Consider the following 10,983-nt stretch of genomic DNA (forward strand, 5'->3'; position numbering starts at 1 on the left):
AAATCTTTTGGTATGCTTTGGAAAATGGTCATCCGTATGTACAGTATTGGTGATTTGCATTTAATGGGCTAACACCTGCAAAACCACCACTGTGGCCCCTAAACAACTTTAAAGTATTCAAATTATTCAAAGTTCTAAGTTTTACATGAATAACCAAATGAAAGTGAGTCCAGACTCAGTCCCAACCTGATCGTACAATGCCCACATGACCATGTTTGGTCCTCCCAGTCCCTAATGTCAGCCTGGTGACTCGCCCTCGTGGCATGTGTGAAAGCCACCCTGTCTGTCATGTGACTGAGGACAATGACAGGAAAAAGAGACAGCTGCCAACCACAACATCACACACACATACACACATGAAAAAGAAACCACTTTGGGTGGTGCTCTCAAGACTCAGTACCCCCTCACAACTATACGCCAGCATGACAACAAAATGGTGTCATACATTAGTACAATCTTCATTCTGGACCATTACTGTGTAAACTACTTAGCTGGGTCATGACTATTCCTCCTCCCTCCCTGTTCGGTGCCCTAAGCTGTGTTAGTTCTCTGTTACTGGCAGACAGGCTGAGAGTTTATGTAAGACTGACCCCTCCTCGGGCCTCCCTCGCCTAGCCTGAGCCTCACTGCCTCCTCTCTCTCTCTCTTACACACACTGACACACACACATACATACACACCTCAACTAGCCTCAGACAGCAGGGTGATTGTGAGAGGCCAGGCTCACTGCATAAATAGCTTTATTATGTTCTCAAAACTACCAGCGCTAACCAGCTTCCCTCTCAAATAGCATAAGGTCATTCCCTGTGCTGGATGAGAAAGGCTGTGAATGAGACACTCCTCCAACATTTCGGCCTATCCTTTGAAAACAACTATGATAAAGCATCGATAATGGAATACAGATGGACAGAAAAGAGATGGTGAATGATACAGACACACAGACAAAACAGAGGTAGACAAAGTCTGAGTGTGAGTGAGAAACACAGAGAGAGGGAGAGAGAGATGGCAGCCGAAACACAACCTTTTAAGGCTGCATACCCAGCAGCCCAGTGCCTGAGGTGGACTCACAAATAGCTCATACACACATGCAGACAGATGCGAACACACACACACAGGCTCACACATCCACAAGCACACCAAACGCCCGTGTGATTGCACAAGGTGAAGAGTCTTTTTTTTTTCTCCTATTCTTTGATGTGAGAGTGTAGTAGAGGCTCGGCCATCCCTGGCTGTAGATGAGTATCTCAGAGGGATGATGAACACTGTCTGTCTGCCATTTTCATTTTTCATTTATCTCTTTTTCTCTTTTATTCCAGCCCTCTAGTGAAGGGGCAATCACGTAAACCAATGTTTCTAGAAGGATCCAATCATTGGTTGGAGACAAATCAAAAGCAATGGCCCCAGCCTTCTAGTACTTCCAAATCCAGCGGGCACGAGCATGGGTTTTCAAACTGGAAGTCTATTAGTCCTCTGCCTCAGAGCAGAGCAAGGTGAAGGAAGCCATCTTTTTACCCTGTCCACACCAAAGAGCGTATTCTGTAACATTATGAACTTCTATTTGGATATGAAATACAGAATAAAACTAGTTCTCTCCCCAGTTCAGCGCGGGTGGCACAAGCATGTGTTCAGCTATAGGGCAGCTAGAAGGACAATCTTTAAGTGCCATGTGTGGGACAGCCATAATAGAAAATGATGGCCTTGCAGCCGCTGTGTGCAGTTCCACATGCACACACTCCTCTGGATGAGCCATATGCCAGGTAGCACTAAAACCATCCTCACCTAACTACCCCGCAGAAGCAGATGAATGTTAAACCATTTTAACTGCAGCAGAAGCCACAAAATGGCTGTCAGCAAAAACACCTCCCCTTCTCCCCAACTGTCTTCCTCCTTCCCCTCACCTCACCCCCCCCACCTCTGTTCTCTCCCCACTTCTCTCTGCTACCTCTTCCCTTACCCTCCACCTCCTACCTCTCCCTCCCTCCCTCTTTCTGTGTGCTCTGCCAAAAGGTGCTCCAGTGCTGATATTCTGTTAAGAGAGCCTGCCAACAGTTAGATTTGTCCTTGGATCCCGTTCACATTCCCTCCTCCCCCTCTCTGTGATCCTATTTCGACCCGAGGTATCCAGCTCAGAAGGGAATACACCTAATCGATTTCTCATGCTTTAATTTAAAGGTGGCATGGGCATCTCATTACTTAATAGAGGTTTTAATAGCCTGCTTCATATTTTTACGCCACAAAAATGCAGGTTTGGGGGAGTTTCAACAAACCTGTTACCAAGACAAGATCGATGGTTCCATCCGAGTCTGAATCACCTCTATTACCCATCCCTCAACTCCATTTATTTCTACCAAGTCACGCACTTCTCTTACAATTGCTTCTCTTCTCATGCCCTTGTTCTCCTTTTTGATCTAGTGCTCATTTCCACAACTTCATTCCCATGTATCCTAGAGACCTGACCATTTTCCACACTTTCCCTGACTCATTCAGGCTTGTCTATTTATCTTCTGGTGCTGTGGCTGTCACTGAGGTTTCTGGGAGCTGCTGATAACAGTGGCGTACTGCCATTCATTTTCAGCCCTTACCTTCCACCACGGCCAAAGAATGGCCATCACTTTTGGCCACACTGTTGCTGACACTCATGTGAAACTGATCAGCTATTGATAAATGCAACCAGAGTGGAGATTGCACTACATGCAATGTGGAAGCCACATTTGTATGTATGCTGGCATCTCTGTACTGATGCTTCAGCAGCATGTGTGTATTGTATGCTACAAATGAAAAATAAACCAGAATGAAGGCAAAGTGAGAAATTAAACACACTCCTCGCATACTGAGTGTGCTTCAACTTCCAACGTCCACAGCACTTGGCATCATTCATGTGACATTTGTCCTCTGTAACTCAACCAGAACAAGTAGAAAAACCACATCCAACCAAAACTCCTTCCATAAGATACAGTTAAATGTGACATAACTCATAACAGACTTAAGGACTAACAAGCATCTGCTTGCTGCATGTCACAGACTGTGATGCTATGTGATGGACTATCAATGTCAATGAAGATGCAGGAGGTCCACCCCAATAGAAACAAATTTCAACTAAGAGCGTGAACTGCAGTGGTTGAGCTGGTCCTTGATCAATGTGTAGTGGACACTTCATCCCAATGACCTAATTAGCTGGTTTATCTTATTGCTACCTAATTACCAAGGAATTACACAGTAAGAATGGATGGAGACTGAGTGTCACAGTATTGTTTGCGGTGGTCTGTGTGTACGTGCGAAAATGTGTGCGTGGTGGTGTGAGTATGTGCACGCGTGCGTGTGTTTTGTCGAATTTGTTGGCATGTGACTACAAGCAATTTCACATATTTTATGTCAATTAAAGAATAAAAACGTCCCAGACTTGATATAAAAGACTACATAGGTTAATGTGGCATGTAAAAAGCAGTCACACACAGCGGTTAATAACATTAATAAAAACATTAACATTTGCAGCAGAGGTGTATTCAGGTGTGGAATGTGGCCAGTCAACCGGGGCTACTTACCCATGTCTAATGTTGTCACACACTCGGCTCTAACGTGTAAATATTTTATCAAGATCATTTACAATCCATTTAGACACATTTTACACAAGCGACGGATGGGATGACAGCCTCCTGGGGAGCTGTCAAGCGGTGCCAGAATATATGTATATATTTTTGACAGAAAGCCCCGAGGAAAATGGCGTCAACGGTGCTTTGGAAAGAAGAAAAAAGCGAAAATAGGATTTGCAGCCGATCTGATGACAGAAGCAAGGTAGCCGCGCAGGGAAAAAAATCCAATCGGAAACTTGGCGCTTCTGTCCAATTCCTCACAGAAATAAGATCTTCAGAGGCTCTTGCGGATTGACTCGTGCGGTGGAGAGCCGCGGCGCTGCTGAGTGCGTCTCCGATGCCTTGCAGGATCGCTGGTCACTCGGGGAGCTGCACAGCGCTGAGATCCCTCGCAAATCCGCTACTCGGTTGGTAGGGGAGGAGGGGGGAGCAGGACTATTACTGCAGTCAAAACAAGCCCGCATCCGACTACAAGCCCAAATCCAGCGGGAAAATGTCAGCGGCAAGACCGCGCTTTCAGCCGTCAGTACGGGAGACTGGGGAGCCGAGGCAGGAGACGGTGGTTTAGGTCGCTCTCCCTCGCCGTTTGCATCGGATCAGGGGTTTCTCTCTCTGTCTCTCTCCCTGCTTTTCCGATCGGTGAATGTCAGGTCCCGGAGCCTGGTGTCTGGTAATGATCTCACCCAGCAGACTGAAAGCTCTGGCAGAGCAGAGGAGAGAGGAGAGGAGGAGCGACACCGCCTCCACCTGGCAGCACAAGCGCTGAGCGTGTCTCCTTCTGCAACCTTCCCCTAATTCCCATGGCCTTCTCCCGTGGGACTGTAATGCAAAGGGGGAAAGCAACATCTGGCAAAAGGCTAGTTGTTTTGACTGAGTCAGTGCTGTAAGGACAGAGTTCTGTTTTGCTCTTCTTTTCAACAGGTTAAGATAGAACTTTTGTAGAATGTGACACTGAAATAGTTTAACCTAAATATTTATTGGATAAAAGTATCATAATTATTGAATCTTGGTTTTAAAAAAGGCCTGAAGTAACGAAAATGAAATATGTGATTGCCTTAAAGACATTATATTAGACTTTGTTAAGGACAGTTCAACAGATGTTGGGCTTGTCTACTCAGAGGCTTCAGCCAGGTCAGTATCTAAGCCACTTTACTGCCAAATTAACAAGATAATAGTCCAATACCACAAAGTACAAGACTCCAATTGAACATTCATGGTCCTTCTTGGTAAACTTTAAGGCAGGTGTTTTTACAGTTGTATTTGATTCTGGACCTATTTCACCTTTGTCAGCAACTACTACCTCATTATTTATTCTCTATATATACCAGTGCAATACATATATATACAGACATATACATTGTTATTGTATATTCTTTTACTTAAATTTTTCACTTAAATATTGTAAATGTGTATATTTTTATTTTCTATTTCTTATTTTTTATATCTTATTTTTGTAATATTTATTTCTAAATTTATGCTACTTTCTACTCTTGAATGGGAGCACCGGTACTGTATAATTTCCCCCCAGGGATCAATAAAGTATTTCTGATTCTGATTCTGATTTAACAAGGCAAGGGCCTCAGTTAACTCCGATTACAGCTATTGAGGCTTCTCCTCTCCATCTCAGCACTGAGGAACTTACTTCCTTATTTAACATCACCTGCTCTTCTATTATGAATTCTGTTGCTCCCCTTAAATTGAAAAAGCCTAAGCCTAAAAGTTTGCCTTGGCTTAATGACACCACCAGAGCCCTAAGGAGGGAGTGCTGAAAATCAGTGGGTGATAAGCTTCAAATTTCCTTTAAAATATTGACAAACAATCTTCACAAATATCAGGAAGTAGTTAAGGCTGTGAGAGCAAAATACATTTCTGACCTAATTTCCAACACCACTCATAATCCCAAGGTCTTATTCAGAATGTCATTGGCCAAGTTTAGGAGACCTGTGACCTAGCTGTCTCACTGGTCTGTTCATCTGAATTGGACTGTTTCCTACCCATCACGCCTTCCCTTACAAAGATTGTTACCACCATGAAACCAGCAACATGCCCCCTTGACATTGTCCCCACTGCCCTCCTGATGGATGTCTTTGACATAGCTGGTCCCAGCATACTCTCTATTATCAACAGCTCTCTGGCCACTGGCACCTTTCCAACCTGCTTCAAGCACACAGTGGTCCAGCCCCTCCTGAAAAAAAACATCTTAGACCCCACATTGCCTTGTAATTACAGACCAATTTCTAAACTTCCATTCCAAGGTTCTTGAAAAGGTTCTCAGTAAATTGCTGCCCAACCTGCAGCAAAATAACATCTTCTAAAGATTTCAATCAGGTTTTAAGGCTTACCATACCACAGAGTCTGCCTTGTTGAAAGTGTACAATGACCTGCTCCTCTCTATCGACTCCAGCTACTGTGCAATCCTCATTCTTCTTTACCTCAGCTCAGCGTTCGATACAGTTGATCATGACATTTTAATAGACCGTCTCCAGTACAGGGCTGGTGTTGATGCCACTGCCTTGAACTGGTTAATATCTCTCTACCTCTACCTCAAAAATAGAAGCTTCTCTGTCAACATAGGCATTTTCTCTTCTCCCCCAGCTAGTCTCTCCTGTGGGGTCCCACTAGGTTACATCCTAGGTCCCATTCTGGTCTCTATGTACATGCTTCCCCTCAGCCAAAGCACTCAGAAATACAACATTTCCTTTCACTGGGTTGACAATCACACTCAGCTTTATCTCCCCCTGAAACCAAATGACCGGTCCAATCTAATCAGTCTCATGAACTGCCATAAATATGGCAGTGTTGGAAGGCATAAAACTTCCTAAAGTCTGAAGTTGTCCTATTTCCATCATAGTGATTAACAACAGTCTTGGCAACCCCATGTCAAAACCTTTGGTGTGATATTTGATTCTGCCTTTTAGTTTGACAAGCAGGTCGATGCAGTTGTAAAAGCCATTTTTTCCAGCTTCTTTCTATTTCCAAAATCAAGCCACTTCTCTCATTCAATGATCTTGAGAAAGTCTTCCGTGCCTTTATATCTTCCCGCTTGGATTACTGCAACTCCCTGTATACTGGGATTATATTGGTTCGTCCCTGTCCCGTCTGGAACTGGTCCAGAAAGCCGCAGCCAGGCTCCTGACAGGTACTTGGAAGAGCGACCATATTACCCCTATTCTGGCCCCTCTCCACTGGCTGCCAGTACGGTTTAGAGTTGATTTCAGGGTTCTCCTTTTTGTCTATAAAGCCCTAAATGGGCTGCCCCCCTCCTATATTGCAGACCACCTAACCCCTTATTCAACCTCCGGGTCCCTCAGGTCGGCTGACTTGGGGCTCCTGGCTGTGCTGTTGCAGTCCTTTGCCTTTTCTTATGAGTTCTTTATTTGTGCCTATGAGCTGTGTGTGTGTGCATTGATGTTTACGTCTGTGTTTCTTTTACTTGTGATTTTTGCTACCTGCTCTGGTCTGTACAGCACTTTGGTCAACGTGGGTTGTTTTTAAATGTGCTTTATAAATAAATTTAACTTGACTTGACAAATTTCTGTATCCAGGAGTGTCCTGACCCAGATAGCAGAACTACATACAACATAGAGCTTGCAAACATTTAACACAGACTTCCAATGAATTAGATAAAATAGTAAGATTGCTAAAATATTAATATAACACAACAATGAATTGAACAGATACAGAGTAGATTAAAAATCCTAACACAGCCGATGATATTCCAGATTATTCTTATATACAATAGTTTAGAAACAATCAGCCAGCAAGATCAGCTTTCCTCCAATTCAAAGATAATGGATTTAAAATAAAGAAAGAACGTGATCAGCGGTTTCACTCTTGTCATCTACAATAGACAGCCATGTAAACCTCTGCTGAGTCATAACTAAATACATCAATCTTATCAAATGTTGTTGCTTTTGCACATCCTCGGGGGAGTTGTGACATGAAACATTTTGCAAACCCGTGGGCTAACCTATAAATAAACGTTATCACCTTTGTCTTAATAGGAAATGGTTTGCCCATAGACCAAAACTACTGGGATGACTTGAGATGATGTTATTTAACAGGAACAGTATAATTAAGTCCAATTTAACATGTGTGTTCAATGAGACAAAAGTTGCCACAACACACTCTGCGGACACATTAGCTTCCAAGGAAGACAAGGTGGGTGTGTGAGTGGAGTTGAGTGGATGAATAAAGGTAGATTAAAGAGTGGATATGCTTGCGTGTGTGCAGGTGCTTTCCCCTTAATATGTCAAATTACAGCACGGTGGAAAACCCACATAACCCAACCTTGAACAAGCCACAGTTGTTCCATTCATTTATCATTGTCAGAAGTTATGTTTATATCGTGTCTCCATGCAAACCTTGACCTTCCTTGTACCGAAAACATCCTTTAACATGAACAAGCAATGCAAATGATGTCAGATGACCTTTCTCTTGTGGTGCCCCATAGTTACTAGCTGTTACTCATCACTGGCGCGCGTGTGGATGTGTGTGTGCATGTGTAGAGCACCCACTGGGAGGTATTTCATTAGCTGGGGCGGTATTTGTGATTATGTGCTCAGTAGCATGTAAGCACTCAGCACAGTCTCAAACTTGTACTTTAAAATCCGCAATGCCGTCCGTGGTTTGGGTGTTGTTGGTTTTTACTTCCTCTGCTATCCAAGAACATCCATGACACATTGACTAGATTCTCAAACATGTGTGTGTGTGTGTGTGTGCGTGTTTGTGCACGCCGGTATAAGTGTGTGTATATTGTGTTTAGAGTCTCTATTTATTGGGAGTGTTTTCATAACATTGTCACAGAAACTTTTTATTACCCATTTGCTCATTTCTCCACCTATGGGCATGGGGCCAGTATTGTATTACTGCATGTGTGTGTTTGTGTGAATTTAACTTCTATCTTTATGAGGGCCAAATGTTAGTCACTGGAAGACAATGATATCAGTCATCAGTCAGGACAATGATAGTAAATTGAGAAAAAACTGACCTTGCTTTTATGTTAATTCTGGATTATTTCATTGAGGTTCAAGAAGAGACTAGAGTTACAACTGGATTTAGATTAAATTTAAATTTAAATTAGACTCAAATTTAAGGGTTTAAATTAAGGCCACATTTTATTTCGGGGTTGACTTAGAAATAGAGAAATATAATTTGACTCTAAAATAAATTTTAATCTCACAAATATAGAATAACAAAATTGTAAAATTGTGTGTGTGTGTGTGTGTGTGTGTGTGTGTGTGTGTGTGTGTGTGTGTGTGTATGTGTCTATTGATTTGGGATGTGTGCAAGAATACAAAGAGACCCCTGAGAGAGAGGGGTCAACAGCTGCTCCCCAACAACCAATCAATTGCAGTGTATCAGTAAACATTACACACAGACACATGCACACTCACACGCACACACACACACACACACACACGGACACATACAGACGGCACTCTGTTCTCGAATCTGTTGCCATGGATACCAGATACAGGCAGCCAAGAGGGAGCAGTTTTCCAGCTTAAACTGTAAATATTGAATTATGATGGGGAGGAAAGAGACAGCAGTGCAGGGCAATGTTCCTGCCTGAATGATCTAAATATCTAGATAATCCTTTCATCTCTATTCACCGCTACAGGAAATCTGGTGCATCATTCATGTTCATCAAGTTCAACACAAAAAGATCAATCTGTCTTCCCGATCCAGCCATTTATCTGACTCTCTATTACAGACTGAGAGCTGCCCCCATTCCTTCATCTCTCCCTGCCTTTTTGTCTGGAAGATTTTCATTCCCTCAAGTGGGACACAAAGTAAATGCTTCCCCGTGCCTGATTTGCAATACATAAAAGTGAATCTCATTCAAACCACTTTACCAAATGCTAAAGCTTTTATGTGGCAACAGTTCCTCTGTGGTTTCATCGATGGGGAGAAAGGAGAATGAGAGATTGAGATGAAGAGGTGAAGAAGGAGAGAAAATGATTTAACAATTAATAAATGCTTTGGCAAATGTTTTAAGTGGGGTCACTGGAGAGAAAGACTGAGAGAGGAAGAAAAGAGCGACTCTGAAGGTGAATGTCAATAATTGGTTTGTTGTCTTTATGAATAACACAAGCAGAGTCAGCAGAGCTAGTATAATAATAGCACACTGATATTCATAACAAAGCTACAGCACTTGACTGCACTGGGAAAGAGAGCAGTGAGAGCCAATGTGCCAACCTTGAGCTGACATTGCAAGCAGGAGAGACTCACGTTCAATCAATGAAGGGCTTTTCTCAGGGAGTCCACTAATCTCACAGGGCAGTGGAGGGTTCATCAGAGCTGAGAGACCCCTGGGACTGACAGAGGTAATGGGGTTAGCAGAGAGAGAGGGAGAGGGAGTGTGCAGGAGAAGAGGTCTTTGCTGTGAGTAAGACAGTGAAAGCATGCAAGGAACATGCAATTGTGTGTGTGTGATAATGTGCACTTGTGTGTTGCAGATACAGATGTGAGTAACAAAAGTGCACCTGTGCACATGCGTGCGTGTCAGAAGGAACGAGGGCCATGCTGATAGAGTGAGAAGTTAATGGGACGTGTGACATGGTTGATTACTGAGGCCTCAGTGATCTGGCTGGGTTAATGAAGTAAATGACTTCTTGGATAACACACCACTGGGGCTATCTCCTGCTCCCAATACACTCAGACAAACCAGAATCAGAATCAGAATCAGAATCAGAATCAGAAACTGTTTATTGCCAAGTAACATACATTACAAGGAATTTGCTGTGGTCTGAAGGTGCTATTGTTTTGATAACAAACAAGTAGAATATAAAAGCTAAAATAAGAAAAATAAGATAATATAATAAGATAAGATAAATAACAACAGTGCAGTGACCAGAATAAAGTAAAGTGTCCAGGTAAAGTGTCCAGTAGGGGGTGCGTTAATGTAACGCAGGGGGGACTGGGGTGATGTACGTTAATATAACGTATAAGTAGTGTTTGTGTTCGGGGGGGGGGGGGGGGGGGGTCAATGTAAGTTCGTCAGGTAATGGCCTTCTCTTCTCCCTCATTTACCTTCCAAAGATGACTGTCTTGAACACCCTGCTGCTCTTAGTTGCACAAGACACATCCAGTGCACCTGTGGCATCGTGGGCTTGAATCCATCCTGGGACACTTTTCTCACATCCTCTACTTGTAATCTCCAAATTATTTTTTATTTCCCTGCCGTGGACAATGACAAAACCTTAACATATCGGTTACATAGAGCGATTTATTAAAACTGAGCTGCTCAACACACAGTGTACAGTGATTCTGAAGGACTAAAGTGGCCACCTGCCATTTACACACGCAGCCATACTTGCATATACAATGCTAGACACACACACACACACACAAACAAAGGGAGAGAAAGCGTTATTGCAAGACCTTGTTC

This window comes from Enoplosus armatus, chromosome 4, assembly GCF_043641665.1.
Source record: "Enoplosus armatus isolate fEnoArm2 chromosome 4, fEnoArm2.hap1, whole genome shotgun sequence".
Classification (NCBI taxonomy): Eukaryota; Metazoa; Chordata; class Actinopteri; order Centrarchiformes; family Enoplosidae; genus Enoplosus; species Enoplosus armatus.